The 14,207-nt window shown below is 39.4% G+C and overlaps 15 non-coding genes across 15 annotated transcripts; all 15 read right to left on the reverse strand.

Moving 5' to 3' along the window:
• Positions 1 to 385: 385 nt before the first annotated feature.
• TRNAQ-UUG (transfer RNA glutamine (anticodon UUG)) lies at positions 386 to 458 on the reverse strand. The gene has a single exon. It is a non-coding gene; the product is annotated as a tRNA-Gln (tRNA).
• A 644-nt stretch (positions 459 to 1,102) lies between these two features.
• Positions 1,103 to 1,175, reverse strand: TRNAR-UCU (transfer RNA arginine (anticodon UCU)). The gene has a single exon. It is a non-coding gene; the product is annotated as a tRNA-Arg (tRNA).
• An 804-nt stretch (positions 1,176 to 1,979) lies between these two features.
• TRNAR-UCG (transfer RNA arginine (anticodon UCG)) lies at positions 1,980 to 2,052 on the reverse strand. The gene has a single exon. It is a non-coding gene; the product is annotated as a tRNA-Arg (tRNA).
• Positions 2,053 to 2,696: 644 nt separating this feature from the next.
• TRNAR-CCU (transfer RNA arginine (anticodon CCU)) lies at positions 2,697 to 2,769 on the reverse strand. The gene has a single exon. It is a non-coding gene; the product is annotated as a tRNA-Arg (tRNA).
• An 803-nt stretch (positions 2,770 to 3,572) lies between these two features.
• TRNAR-UCG (transfer RNA arginine (anticodon UCG)) lies at positions 3,573 to 3,645 on the reverse strand. The gene has a single exon. It is a non-coding gene; the product is annotated as a tRNA-Arg (tRNA).
• Positions 3,646 to 4,289: 644 nt separating this feature from the next.
• On the reverse strand, positions 4,290 to 4,362 carry TRNAR-CCU (transfer RNA arginine (anticodon CCU)). The gene has a single exon. It is a non-coding gene; the product is annotated as a tRNA-Arg (tRNA).
• An 803-nt stretch (positions 4,363 to 5,165) lies between these two features.
• TRNAR-UCG (transfer RNA arginine (anticodon UCG)) lies at positions 5,166 to 5,238 on the reverse strand. The gene has a single exon. It is a non-coding gene; the product is annotated as a tRNA-Arg (tRNA).
• Positions 5,239 to 6,758: 1,520 nt separating this feature from the next.
• Positions 6,759 to 6,831, reverse strand: TRNAR-UCG (transfer RNA arginine (anticodon UCG)). Its single transcript has one exon. It is a non-coding gene; the product is annotated as a tRNA-Arg (tRNA).
• A 644-nt stretch (positions 6,832 to 7,475) lies between these two features.
• Positions 7,476 to 7,548, reverse strand: TRNAR-CCU (transfer RNA arginine (anticodon CCU)). The gene has a single exon. It is a non-coding gene; the product is annotated as a tRNA-Arg (tRNA).
• A 1,520-nt stretch (positions 7,549 to 9,068) lies between these two features.
• On the reverse strand, positions 9,069 to 9,141 carry TRNAR-CCU (transfer RNA arginine (anticodon CCU)). Its single transcript has one exon. It is a non-coding gene; the product is annotated as a tRNA-Arg (tRNA).
• An 803-nt stretch (positions 9,142 to 9,944) lies between these two features.
• On the reverse strand, positions 9,945 to 10,017 carry TRNAR-UCG (transfer RNA arginine (anticodon UCG)). The gene has a single exon. It is a non-coding gene; the product is annotated as a tRNA-Arg (tRNA).
• Positions 10,018 to 10,661: 644 nt separating this feature from the next.
• TRNAR-CCU (transfer RNA arginine (anticodon CCU)) lies at positions 10,662 to 10,734 on the reverse strand. Its single transcript has one exon. It is a non-coding gene; the product is annotated as a tRNA-Arg (tRNA).
• An 803-nt stretch (positions 10,735 to 11,537) lies between these two features.
• TRNAR-UCG (transfer RNA arginine (anticodon UCG)) lies at positions 11,538 to 11,610 on the reverse strand. Its single transcript has one exon. It is a non-coding gene; the product is annotated as a tRNA-Arg (tRNA).
• Positions 11,611 to 12,253: 643 nt separating this feature from the next.
• Positions 12,254 to 12,326, reverse strand: TRNAR-CCU (transfer RNA arginine (anticodon CCU)). The gene has a single exon. It is a non-coding gene; the product is annotated as a tRNA-Arg (tRNA).
• Positions 12,327 to 13,130: 804 nt separating this feature from the next.
• TRNAR-UCG (transfer RNA arginine (anticodon UCG)) lies at positions 13,131 to 13,203 on the reverse strand. Its single transcript has one exon. It is a non-coding gene; the product is annotated as a tRNA-Arg (tRNA).
• Positions 13,204 to 14,207: the final 1,004 nt, after the last annotated feature.

The raw sequence follows: 14,207 nt of genomic DNA on the forward strand, positions 1-14,207 counted from the left end.
ATAATTCTTCTGTAGTACTTCTCTTTCTCGTAGGCAAAATTAGCACTTTAACTGCACAAATCATACAGATTTTACACTTGAAGCACTCCATGAACACATACTTACACACCTTGCATTTCATCTACACACCCTTAAGCTAAAAACCCATTCTGTCAAGTCAAAATTCTGCAACCCTATTACATATTCCGTGCGTGTACATAGAAGCACTTCTTAATGCCACTAACATGAACAAGATTTTAGGCTGAAGATGCAATCTAAATGACTGTGCAGTATGTACTCCACTTCATGAATAATTAGGAATGAGAACATGATGGCTATAAGAGTATTGGAAGAGCCTGCTTCCATTCTGAATGGAAATCTGAGTTGTGTGACCATTGGCAAAAACCGACCACGAAGGGACTCGAACCCTCAATCTTCTGATCCAAAGTCAGACGCCTTATCCATTAGGCCACGCGGTCATATGTCCTGCTGTGCTTATTTTTATAATGTAGGTGATATGCAAGGATGGGAAATATGATATTGATAGTTATTTAGGTTTACATCCCATTGTGTGTTTTCAGCTCCTTTCAATTAAAGCTCTCTTTTGGAATCTATATAATGAAAATGTCACCAGTATGATAAGCTTTTGTTTTCTTTTTTGCATTTAAACCTCTTTCTTCATGAGAATAAAGCTCAGTTGTATGCTTTACATAGCTCTGGATATTTCTAGAGGTGGAGAGAAACTGTTTTGACAGTAGTAAAAACTGCTCCTTTCTGGATATGCCAATTTACACACGCTCAAAGGTTGTATACGTTTCATGAATCCTGACTTGCCCTATTCAAGTAGCAGAAAGCCTGTCACCACCTCTAGAAACAACAGTTACACCAATCCAATTCAAATAATTTTTTCCAAAGGAATATCTTCTGCCGGGTCAAAGTTGCATCTGACAAAGATAGGTGTTTAGAAATCTACTTTGTAGTTTCAGAACACCAACATGAGTCTGGAGAGTACAGAAGTAAAATGGTACCATTTCAAAGTTCCTAATACCTCATAAGCTTCTGAGCGGAAGCATGTAATAAATATATACATTTTTCTAGAAAAGTAATAGTGGATATTGGTTTTCACCTCAGATGGGACTCGAACCCACAATCCCTGGCTTAGAAGGCCAGTGCCTTATCCATTAGGCCACTGAGGCACAGATAAACACTTGCAGTCTAGAGGCATTATATAAATGTATTCAATCGTCAAACACTGGTGTCTGCACACAGGACATTTCTCAGTTCTCTCCATAAGTAAACTTCCCATTTTCATCCTCTTCCATCCCCTACTTTAACACTCTGTTCTGTGCTATAATGGAGGCTCTGCATTTCGAGCAAGTGGAGAGAAATTGGAGGAGAACCACTTTCGACTCAACACTTCTTCTTTCCTGGATGCTTTTCTCAATAAACTGGGCTTTGACAGTGGTATCAAGCCGTCCTTGTCTTCAGCAGGACACAGAAACAGGCACCAAGTCTCCTAACCAAGTTCAGCCACACTCTGCAACTTAATAGACCAATGCTTTACAAATTAGCCAACTGTGTCATCAGCAAAGGCAGCCAATGTGCCAATCCTTTATCATTCTTCTGTAGTACTTTTCTTTCTCGTAGGCAAAATTAGCACTTTAACTGCACAAATCATACAGATTTTTACACTTGAAGCACTCCATGAACACATACTTACACACCTTGCATTTCATCTACACACCCTTAAGCTAAAAACCCATTCTGTCAAGTCAAAATTCTGCAACCCTATTACATATTCAGTGCGTGTACATTGAAGCACTTCTTAATGCCACTAACATGGACAAGATTTTAGGCTGAAGATGCAATCTAAATGACTGTGCAGTATGTACTCCACTTCATGAATAATTAGGAATGAGAACATGATGGCTATAAGAGTATTGGAAGAGCCTGCTTCCATTCTGAACGGAAAGCTGAGTTGTGTGCCCATTGGCAAAAACCGACCACGAAGGGACTCGAACCCTCAATCTTCTGATCCGAAGTCAGACACCTTATCCATTAGGCCACGTGGTCATATGTCCTGCTGTGCTTATTTTTATAATGTAGGTAGTATGCAAGGATGGGAAATATGATATTGATAGTTATTTAGGTTTACATCCCATTGTGTTTTTTCAGCTCCTTTCAATTAAAGCACTCTTTTGGAATCTATATAATGAGAATGTCACCAGTACGATAGGCTTTTGTTTTCTTTTTTGCATTTAAACCTCTTTCTTCATGAGATTAAAGCTCAGTTGTATGCTTTACATAGCTCTGGATATTTCCAGAAGTGGAGAGAAACTGTTTTGACAGTAGTACAAACTGCTCCTTTCTGGATATGCCAATTTACACACGCTCAAAGGTTGTATACGTTTCATGAATCCTGCCTTGCCCTATTCAAGTAGCTGAAAGCCTGTCACCACCTCTAGAAACAACAGTTACACCAATCCAATTTAAATAATTTTTTCCAAAGGAATATCTTCTGCCGGGTCAAAGTTGCATCTGACAAAGATAGGTGTTTAAAAATCTACTTTGTAGTTTCAGAACACCAACATGACCCTGAAGAGTGCAGAAGTAAAATGGTACCATTTAAAAGTTCCTAATACCACATAAGCTTCTGAGCGGAAGCATGTAATAAATATATCAATTTTTCTGGAAAAGTAAGAGTGGATATTGGTTTTCACCTCAGATGGGACTCGAACCCACAATCCCTGGCTTAGGAGGTCAGTGCCTTATCCATTAGGCCACTGAGGCACAGATAAACACTAGCAGTCTAGAGGCATTATTTAATTGTATTCAATCGTCAAACACTGGTGTCTGCACACAGGACATTTCTCAGTTCTCTCCATAAGTAAACTTCCCATTTTCATCCTCTTCCATCCCCGACTTTAACACTCTGTTCTGTGCTATAATGGAGGCTCTGCATTTCGAGCAAGTGGAGAGAAATTGGAGGAGAACCACTTTCGACTCAACACTTCTTCTTTCCTGGATGCTTTTCTCAATAAACTGGGCTTTGACAGTGGTATCAAGCCGTCCTTGTCTTCAGCAGGACACAGAAACAGGCACCAAGTCTCCTAACCAAGTTCAACCACACTCTGCAACTTAATAGACCAATGCTTCACAAATTAGCCAACTGTGTCATCAGCAAAGGCAGCCAATGTGCCAATCCTTTATAATTCTTCTGTAGTACTTCTCTTTCTCGTAGGCAAAATTAGCACTTTAACTGCACAAATCATACAGATTTTACACTTGAAGCACTCCATGAACACATACTTACACACCTTGCATTTCATCTACACACCCTTAAGCTAAAAACCCATTCTGTCAAGTCAAAATTCTGCAACCCTATTACATATTCCGTGCGTGTACATAGAAGCACTTCTTAATGCCACTAACATGAACAAGATTTTAGGTTGAAGATGCAATCTAAATGACTGTGCATTATGTACTCCACTTCATGAATAATTAGGAATGAGAACATGATGGCTATAAGAGTATTGGAAGAGCCTGTTTCCATTCTGAATGGAAATCTGAGTTGTGTGACCATTGGCAAAAACCGACCACGAAGGGACTCAAACCCTCAATCTTCTGATCCGAAGTCAGACGCCTTATCCATTAGGCCACACGGTCATATGTTCTGCTGTGCTTATTTTTATAATGTAGGTGGTATGCAAGGATGGGAAATATGATATTGACAGTTATTTAGGTTTACATCCCATTGTGTGTTTTCAGCTCCTTTCAATTAAAGCACTATTTTGGAATCTATATAATGAAAATGTCTCCAGTACGATAAGCTTTTGTTTTCTTTTTTGCATTTAAACCTCTTTCTTCATGAGAATAAAGCTCAGTTGTATGCTTTACATAGCTCTGGATATTTCTAGAGGTGGAGAGAAACTGTTTTGACAGTAATAAAAACTGCTCCTTTCTGGATATGCCAATTTACACACGCTCAAAGGTTGTATACGTTTCATGAATCCTGACTTGCCCTATTCAAGTAGCTGAAAGCCTGTCACCACCTCTAGAAACAACAGTTACACCAATCCAATTCAAATCATTTTTTCCAAAGGAATATCTTCTGCCGGGTCAAAGTTGCATCTGACAAAGATAGGTGTTTAAAAATCTACTTTGTAGTTTCAGAACACCAACATGACTCTGAAGAGTACAGAAGTAAAATGGTACCATTTCAAAGTTCCTAATACCACATAAGCTTCTGAGCGGAAGCATGTAATAAATATATCAATTTTTCTGGAAAAGTAAGAGTGGATATTGGTTTTCACCTCAGATGGGACTCGAACCCACAATCCCTGGCTTAGGAGGCCAGTGCCTTATCCATTCGGCCACTGAGGCACAGATTAACACTAGCAATCTAGAGGCATTATTTAAATGTATTCAATCGTCAAACACTGGTGTCTGCACACAGGACATTACTCAGTTCTCTCCATAAGTAAACTTCCCATTTTCATCCTCTTCCATCCCCGACTTTAACACTCTGTTCTGTGCTATAATGGAGGCTCTGCATTTCGAGCAAGTGGAGAGAAATTGGAGGAGAACCACTTTCGACTCAACACTTCTTCTTTCCTGGATGCTTTTCTCAATAAACTGGGCTTTGACAGTGGTATCAAGCCGTCCTTGTCTTCAGCAGGACACAGAAAGAGGCACCAAGTCTCCTAACCAAGTTCAACCACACTCTGCAACTTAATAGACCAATGCTTCACAAATTAGCCAACTGTGTCATCAGCAAAGGCAGCCAATGTGCCAATCCTTTATAATTCTTCTGTAGTACTTCTCTTTCTCGTAGGCAAAATTAGCACTTTAACTGCACAAATCATACAGATTTTACACTTGAAGCACTCCATGAACACATACTTACACACCTTGCATTTCATCTACACACCCTTAAGCTAAAAACCCATTCTGTCAAGTCAAAATTCTGCAACCCTATTACATATTCCGTGCGTGTACATAGAAGCACTTCTTAATGCCACTAACATGAACAAGATTTTAGGCTGAAGATGCAATCTAAATGACTGTGCATTATGTACTCCACTTCATGAATAATTAGGAATGAGAACATGATGGCTATAAGAGTATTGGAAGAGCCTGCTTCCATTCTGAATGGAAATCTGAGTTGTGTGACCATTGGCAAAAACCGACCATGAAGGGACTCAAACCCTCAATCTTCTGATCCGAAGTCAGACGCCTTATCCATTAGGCCACACGGTCATATGTCCTGCTGTGTTTATTTTTATAATGTAGGTGGTATGCAAGGATGGGAAATATGATATTGACAGTTATTTAGGTTTACATCCCATTGTGTGTTTTCAGCTCCTTTCAATTAAAGCACTCTTTTGGAATCTATATAATGAAAATGTCTCCAGTACGATAAGCTTTTGTTTTCTTTTTTGCATTTAAACCTCTTTCTTCATGAGAATAAAGCTCAGTTGTATGCTTTACATAGCTCTGGATATTTCTAGAGGTGGAGAGAAACTGTTTTGACAGTAGTAAAAACTGCTCCTTTCTGGATATGCCAATTTACACATGCTCAAAGGTTGTATACGTTTCATGAATCCTGACTTGCCCTATTCAAGTAGCTGAAAGCCTGTCACCACCTCTAGAAACAACAGTTACACCAATCCAATTCAAATAATTTTTTCCAAAGGAATATCTTCTGCCGGGTCAAAGTTGCATCTGACAAAGATAGGTGTTTAAAAATCTACTTTGTAGTTTCAGAACACCAACATGACTCTGAAGAGTACAGAAGTAAAATGGTACCATTTCAAAGTTCCTAATACCACATAAGCTTCTGAGCGGAAGCATGTAATAAATATATCAATTTTTCTGGAAAAGTAAGAGTGGATATTGGTTTTCACCTCAGATGGGACTCGAACCCACAATCCCTGGCTTAAGAGGCCAGTGCCTTATCCATTAGGCCACTGACGCACAGATAAACACTTGCAGTCTAGAGGCATTATTTAAATGTATTCAATCGTCAAACACTGGTGTCTGCACACAGGACATCTCTCAGTTTTCTCCATAAGTAAACTTCCCATTTTCATCCTCTTCCATCCCCGACTTTAACACTCTGTTCTGTGCTATAATGGAGGCTCTGCATTTCGCGCAAGTGGAGAGAAATTGGAGGAGAACCACTTTCGACTCAACACTTCTTCTTTCCTGGATGCTTTTCTGAATAAACTGGGCTTTGACAGTGGTATCAAGCCGTCCTTGTCTTCAGCAGGACACAGAAACAGGCACCAAGTCTCCTAACCAAGTTCAACCACACTCTGCAACTTAATAGACCAATGCTTCACAAATTAGCCAACTGTGTCATCAGCAAAGGCAGCCAATGTGCCAATCCTTTATAATTCTTCTGTAGTACTTCTCTTTCTCGTAGGCAAAATTAGCACTTTAACTGCACAAATCATACAGATTTTACACTTGAAGCACTCCATGAACACATACTTACACACCTTGCATTTAATCTACACACCCTTAAGCTAAAAACCCATTCTGTCAAGTCAAAATTCTGCAACCCTATTACATATTCCGTGCGTGTACATAGAAGCACTTCTTAATGCCACTAACATGAACAAGATATTAGGCTGAAGATGCAATCTAATTGACTGTGCAGTATGTACTCCACTTCATGAATAATTAGGAATGAGAACATGATGGCTATATGAGTATTGGAAGAGCCTGCTTCCATTCTGAATGGAAAGCTGAGTTGTGTGACCATTGGCAAAAACCGACCACTAAGGGACTCGAACCCTCAATCTTCTGATCCGAAGTCAGACGCCTTATCCATTAGGCCACGCGGTCATATGTCCTGCCGTGCTTATTTTTATAATGTAGGTGGTATGCAAGAATGGGAAATATGATATTTATAGGTATTTAGGTTTACATCCCTTTGTGTGTTTTCAGCTCCTTTCAATTAAAGCACTCTTTTGGAATCTATATAATGAAAATGTCACCAGTACGATAAGCTTTTGTTTTCTTTTTTGCATTTAAACCTCTTTCTTCATGAGAATAAAGCTCAGTTGTATGCTTCACATAGCTCTGGATATTTCTAGAGGTGGAGAGAAACTGTTTTGACAGTAGTAAAAACTGCTCCTTTCTGGATATGCCAATTTACACACGCTCAAAGGTTGTATACGTTTCATGAATCCTGACTTGCCCTATTCAAGTAGCTGAAAGCCTGTCACCACCTATAGAAACAACAGTTACACCAATCCAATTCAAATCATTTTTTCCAAAGGAATATCTTCTGCCGGGTCAAAGTTGCATCTGACAAAGATAGGTGTTTAAAAATCTACTTTGTAGTTTCAGAACACCAACATGACTCTGAAGAGTACAGAAGTAAAATGGTACCATTTCAAAGTTCCTAATACCACATAAGCTTCTGAGCGGAAGCATGTAATAAATATATCAATTTTTCTGGAAAAGTAAGAGTGGATATTGGTTTTCACCTCAGATGGGACTCGAACCCACAATCCCTGGCTTAGGAGGCCAGTGCCTTATCCATTCGGCCACTGAGACACAGATAAACACTTGCAGTCTAGAGGCATTATTTAAATGTATTCAATCGTCAAACACTGGTGTCTGCACACAGGACATTTCTCAGTTCTCTCCATAAGTAAACTTCCCATTTTCATCCTCTTCCATCCCCGACTTTAACACTCTGTTCTGTGCTATAATGGAGGCTCTGCATTTCGGGCAAGTGGAGAGAAATTGGAGGAGAACCCCTCTCGACTCAACACTTCTTCGTTCTTGAATGCAATTCTCAATAAACTGGGCTTTGACAGTGGTATCAAGCCGTCCTTGTCTTCAGCAGGACACAGAAACAGGCACCAAGTCTCCTAACCAAGTTCAACCACACTCTGCAACTTAATAGACCAATGCTTCACAAATTAGCCAACTGTGTCATCAGCAAAGGCAGCCAATGTGCCAATCCTTTATAATTCTTCTGTAGTACTTCTCTTTCTCGTAGGCAAAATTATCACTTTAACTGCACAAATCATACAGATTTTACACTTGAAGCACTCCATGAACACATACTTACACACCTTGCATTTCATCTACACACCCTTAAGCTAAAAACCCATTCTGTCAAGTCAAAATTCTGCAACCCTATTACATATTCCGTGCGTGTACATAGAAGCACTTCTTAATGCCACTAACATGAACAAGATTTTAGGCTGAAGATGCAATCTAAATGACTGTGCAGTATGTACTCCACTTCATGAATAATTAGGAATGAGAACATGATGGCTATAAGAGTATTGGAAGAGCCTGCTTCCATTCTGAATGGAAATCTGAGTTGTGTGACCATTGGCAAAAACCGACCACAAAGGGACTCGAACCCTCTATCTTCTGATCCGAAGTCACACGCCTTATCCATTAGGCCACGCGGTCATATGTCCTGCTGTGCTTATTTTTATAATGTAGGTGGTATGCAAGGATGGGAAATATGATATTGATAGTTATTTAGGTTTACATCCCATTGTGTGTTTTCAGCAACTTTCAATTAAAGCACTCTTTTGGAATCTATATAATGAAAATGTCACCAGTACGATAAGCTTTTGTTTTCTTTTTTGCATTTAAACCTCTTTCTTCATGAGAATAAAGCTCAGTTGTATGCTTTACATAGCTCTGGATATTTCTAGAGGTGGAGAGAAACTGTTTTGACAGTAGTAAAAACTGCTCCTTTCTGGATATGCCAATTTACACACGCTCAAAGGTTGTATACGTTTCATGAATCCTGACTTGCCCTATTCAAGTAGCTGAAAGCCTGTCACCACCTCTAGAAACAACAGTTACACCAATCCAATTCAAATAATTTTTTCCAAAGGAATATCTTCTGCCGGGTCAAAGTTGCATCTGACAAAGATAGGTGTTTAAAAATCTACTTTGTAGTTTCAGAACACCAACATGACTCTGAAGAGTACAGAAGTAAAATGGTACCATTTCAAAGTTCCTAATACCACATAAGCTTCTGAGCGGAAGCATGTAATAAATATATCAATTTTTCTGGAAAAGTAAGAGTGGATATTGGTTTTCACCTCAGATGGGACTCGAACCCACAATCCCTGGCTTAGGAGGCCAGTGCCTTATCCATTAGGCCACTGAGGCACAGATAAACACTTGCAGTCTAGATGCATTATTTAAATGTATTCAATCGTCAAACACTGGTGTCTGAACACAGGACATTTCTCAGTTCTCTCCATAAGTAAACTTCCCATTTTCATCCTCTTCCATCCCCGACTTTAACACTCTGTTCTGTGCTATAATGGACTCTCTGCATTTCGAGCAAGTGGAGAGAAATTGGAGGAGAACCACTCTCGACTCAACACTTCTTCTTTCCTGGATGCGTTTCTCAATAAACTTGGCTTTGACAGTGGTATCAAGCCGTCCTTGTCTTCAGCAGGACACAGAAACAGGCACCAATTCTCCTAACCAAGTTCAACCACACTCTGCAACTTAATAGACCAATGCTTCACAAATTAGCCAACTGTGTCATCAGCAAAGGCAGCCAATGTGCCAATCCTTTATAATTCTTATCTAGTACTTCTCTTTCTCGTAGGCAAAATAAGCACTTTAACTGCACAAATCATACAGATTTTACACTTGAAGCACTCCATGAACACATACTTACACACCTTGCATTTCATCTACACACCCTTAAGCTAAAAACCCATTCTGTCAAGTCAAAATTCTGCAACCCTATTACATATTCCGTGCGTGTACATAGAAGCACTTCTTAATGCCACTAACATGAACAAGATTTTAGGCTGAAGATGCAATCTAAATGACTGTGCAGTATGTACTCCACTTCATGAATAATTAGGAATGAGAACATGATGGCTATAAGAGTATTGGAAGAGCCTGCTTCCATTCTGAATGGAAATCTGAGTTGTGTGACCATTGGTAAAAAACGACCACGATGGGACTCGAACCCTCAATCTTCTGATCCGAAGTCAGACGCCTTATCCATTAGGCCACGCAGTCATATGTCCTGCTGAGCTTATTTTTATAATGTAGGTGGTATGCAAGGATGGGAAATATGATATTGATAGTTATTTAGGTTTACATTCCATTGTGTGTTTTCAGCTCCTTTCAATTAAAGCACTCTTTTGGAATCTATATAATGAAAATGTCACCAGTACGATAAGCTTTTGTTTTCTTTTTTGCATTTAAACCTCTTTCTTTATGAGAATAAAGCTCAGTTGTATGCTTTACATAGCTCTGGATATTTCTAGAGGTGGAGAGAAACTGTTTTGACTGTAGTAAAAACTGATCCTTTCTGGATATGCCAATTTACACACCCTCAAAGGTTGTATACGTTTCATGAATCCTGACTTGCCCTATTCAAGTAGCTGAAAGCCTGTCACCACCTCTAGAAACAACAGTTACACCAATCCAATTCAAATCATTTTTTCCAAAGGAATATCTTCTGCCGGGTCAAAGTTGCATCTGACAAAGATAGGTGTTTAAAAATCTACTTTGTAGTTTCAGAACACCAACATGACTCTGAAGAGTACAGAAGTAAAATGGTACAATTTCAAAGTTCATAATACCACATAAGCTTCTGAGCGGAAGCATGTAATAAATATATCAATTTTTCTGGAAAAGTAAGAGTGGATGTTGGTTTTCACCTCAGATGGGACTCGAACCCACAATCCCTGGCTTAGGAGGCCAGTGCCTTATCCATTAGGCCACTGAGGCACAGATAAACAATTGCAATCTAGAGGGATTATTTAAATGTATTCAATCGTCAAACACTGGTGTCTGCACACAGGACATTTCTCAGTTCTCTCCATAAGTAAACTTCCCATTTTCATCCTCTTCCATCCCCGACTTTAACACTCTGTTCTGTGCTATAATGGACTCTCTGCATTTCGAGCAAGTGGAGAGAAATTGGAGGAGAACCACTCTCGACTCAACACTTCTTCTTTCCTGGATGCTTTTCTCAATAAACTGGGCTTTGACAGTGGTATCAAGCCGTCCTTGTCTTCAGCAGGACACAGAAACAGGCACCAAGTCTCCTAACCAAGTTCAACCACACTCTGCAACTTCATAGACCAATGCTTCACAAATTAGCCAACTGTGTCATCAGCAAAGGCAGACAATGTGCCAATCCTTTATAATTCTTCTGTAGTACTTCTCTTTCTCGTAGGCAAAATTAGCACTTTACCTGCACAAATCATATAGATTTTACACTTGAAGCACTCCATGAACACATACTTACACACCTTGCATTTCATCTACACACCCTTAAGCTAAAAACCCATTCTGTCAAGTCAAAATTCTGCAACCCTATTACATATTCCATGCGTGTACATAGAAGCACTTCTTAATGCCACTAACATGAACAAGATTTTAGGCTGAAGATGCAATCTAAATGACTGTGCAGTATGTACTCCACTTCATGAATAATTAGGAATGAGAACATGATGGCTATAAGAGTATTGGAAGAGCCTGCTTCCATTCTGAATGGAAATCTGAGTTGTGTGACCATTGGCAAAAACCGACCACGAAGGGACTCGAACCCTCAATCTTCTGATCCGAAGTCAGACGCCTTATCCATTAGGCCACGCGGTCATATGTCCTGCTGTGCTTATTTTTATAATGTAGGTGGTATGCAAGGATGGGAAATATGATATTGATAGTTATTTAGGTTTACATCCCATTGTGTGTTTTCAGCTCCTTTCAATTAAAGCAATCTTTTGGAATCTATATAATGAAAATGTCACCAGTACGATAAACTTTTGTTTTCTTTTTTGCATTTAAACCTCTTTCTTCATGAGATTAAAGCTCAGTTGTATGCTTTACATAGCTCTGGATATTTCCAAAAGTGGAGAGAAACTGTTTTGACAGTAGTACAAACTGCTCCTTTCTGGATATGCCAATTTACACACGCTCAAAGGTTGTATGTGTTTCATGAATCCTGACTTGCCCTATTCAAGTAGCTGAAAGCCTGTCACCACCTCTAGAAACAACAGTTACACCAATCCAATTCAAATCATTTTTTCCAAAGGAATATCTTCTGCTGGGTCAAAGTTGCATCTGACAAAGATAGGTGTTTAAAAATCTACTTTGTATTTCAGAACACCAACATGAGTCTGGAGAGTACAGAAGTAAAATGGTACCATTTCAAAGTTCCTAATACCTCATAAGCTTCTGAGCGGAAGCATGTAATAAATATATAAATTTTTCTAGAAAAGTAATAGTGGATATTGGTTTTCACCTCAGATGGGACTCGAACCCACAATTCCTGGCTTAGGAGGCCAGTGCCTTATCCATTAGGCCACTGAGGCACAGATGAACACTTGCAGTCTAGAGGCATTATATAAATGTATTCAACCGTCAAACACTGGTGTCTGCACACAGGACATTTCTCAGTTCTCTCCATAAGTAAACTTCCCATTTTCATCCTCTTCCATCCCCTACTTTAACACTCTGTTCTGTGCTATAATGGAGGCTCTGCATTTCGAGCAAGTGGAGAGATATTGGAGGAGAACCACTTTCGACTCAACACTTCTTCTTTCCTGGATGCTTTTCTCAATAAACTGGGCTTTGACAGTGGTATCAAGCCGTCCTTGTCTTCAGCAGGACACAGAAACAGGCACCAAGTCTCCTAACCAAGTTCAACCACACTCTGCAACTTAATAGACCAATGCTTTACAAATTAGCCAACTGTGTCATCAGCAAAGGCAGCCAATGTGCCAATCCTTTATAATTCTTCTGTAGTACTTTTCTTTCTCGTAGGCAAAATTAGCACTTTAACTGCACAAATCATACAGATTTTTACACTTGAAGCACTCCATGAACACATACTTACACACCTTGCATTTCATCTACACACCCTTAAGCTAAAAACCCATTCTGTCAAGTCAAAATTCTGCAACCCTATTACATATTCAGTGCGTGTACATAGAAGCACTTCTTAATGCCACTAACATGGACAAAATTTTAGGCTGAAGATGCAATCTAAATGACTGTGCAGTATGTACTCCACTTCATGAATAATTAGGAATGAGAACATGATGGCTATAAGAGTATTGGAAGAGCCTTCTTCCATTCTGAACGGAAAGCTGAGTTGTGTGTCCATTGGCAAAAACCGACCACGAAGGGACTCGAACCCTCAATCTTCTGATACGAAGTCAGACGCCTTATCCATTAGGCCACGCGGTCATATGTCCTGCTGTGCTTATTTTTATAATGTTGGTGGTATGCAAGGATGGGAAATATGATATTGATAGTTATTTAGGTTTACATCCCATTGTGTTTTTTCAGCTCCTTTCAATTAAAGCACTCTTTTGGAATCTATATAATGAGAATGTCACCAGTACGATAAGCTTTTGTTTTCTTTTTTGCATTTAAACCTCTTTCTTCATGAGAATAAAGCTCAGTTGTATGCTTTACATAGCTCTGGATATTTCTAGAAGTGGAGAGAAACTGTTTTGACAGTAGTAAAAACTGCTCCTTTCTGGATATGCCAATTTACACATGCTCAAAGGTTGTATACGTTTCATGAATCCTGACTTGCCCTATTCAAGTAGCTGAAAGCCTGTCACCACCTCTAGAAACAACAGTTACACCAATCCAATTCAAATCATTTTTTCCAAAGGAATATCTTCTGCCGGGTCAAAGTTGCATCTGACAAAGATAGGTGTTTAAAAATCTACTTTGTAGTTTCAGAACACCAACATGACTCTGAAGAGTACAGAAGTAAAATGGTACCATTTCAAAGTTCCTAATACCACATAAGCTTCTGAGCGGAAGCATGTAATAAATATATCAATTTTTCTGGAAAAGTAAGAGTGGATATTGGTTTTCACTTCAGATGGGACTCGAACCCACAATCCCTGGCTTAGGAGGCTAGTGCCTTATCCATTAGGCCACTGAGGCACAGATAAACACTTGCAGTCTAGAGGCATTATTTAAATGTATTCAATCGTCAAACACTGGTGTCTGCACACAGGACATTTCTCAGTTTTCTCCATAAGTAAACTTCCCATTTTCATCCTCTTCCATCCCCGACTTTAACACTCTGTTCTGTGCTATAATGGAGGCTCTGCATTTCGCGCAAGTGGAGAGAAATTGGAGGAGAACCACTTTCGACTCAACACTTCTTCTTTCCTGGATGCTTTTCTCAATCAACTGGGCTTTGACAGTGGTATCAAGCCGTCCTTGTC

The sequence above is a fragment of the Lissotriton vulgaris genome, chromosome 5 (genome assembly GCF_964263255.1).
Source record: "Lissotriton vulgaris chromosome 5, aLisVul1.2, whole genome shotgun sequence".
In the NCBI taxonomy this organism is placed as follows: domain Eukaryota; kingdom Metazoa; phylum Chordata; class Amphibia; order Caudata; family Salamandridae; genus Lissotriton; species Lissotriton vulgaris.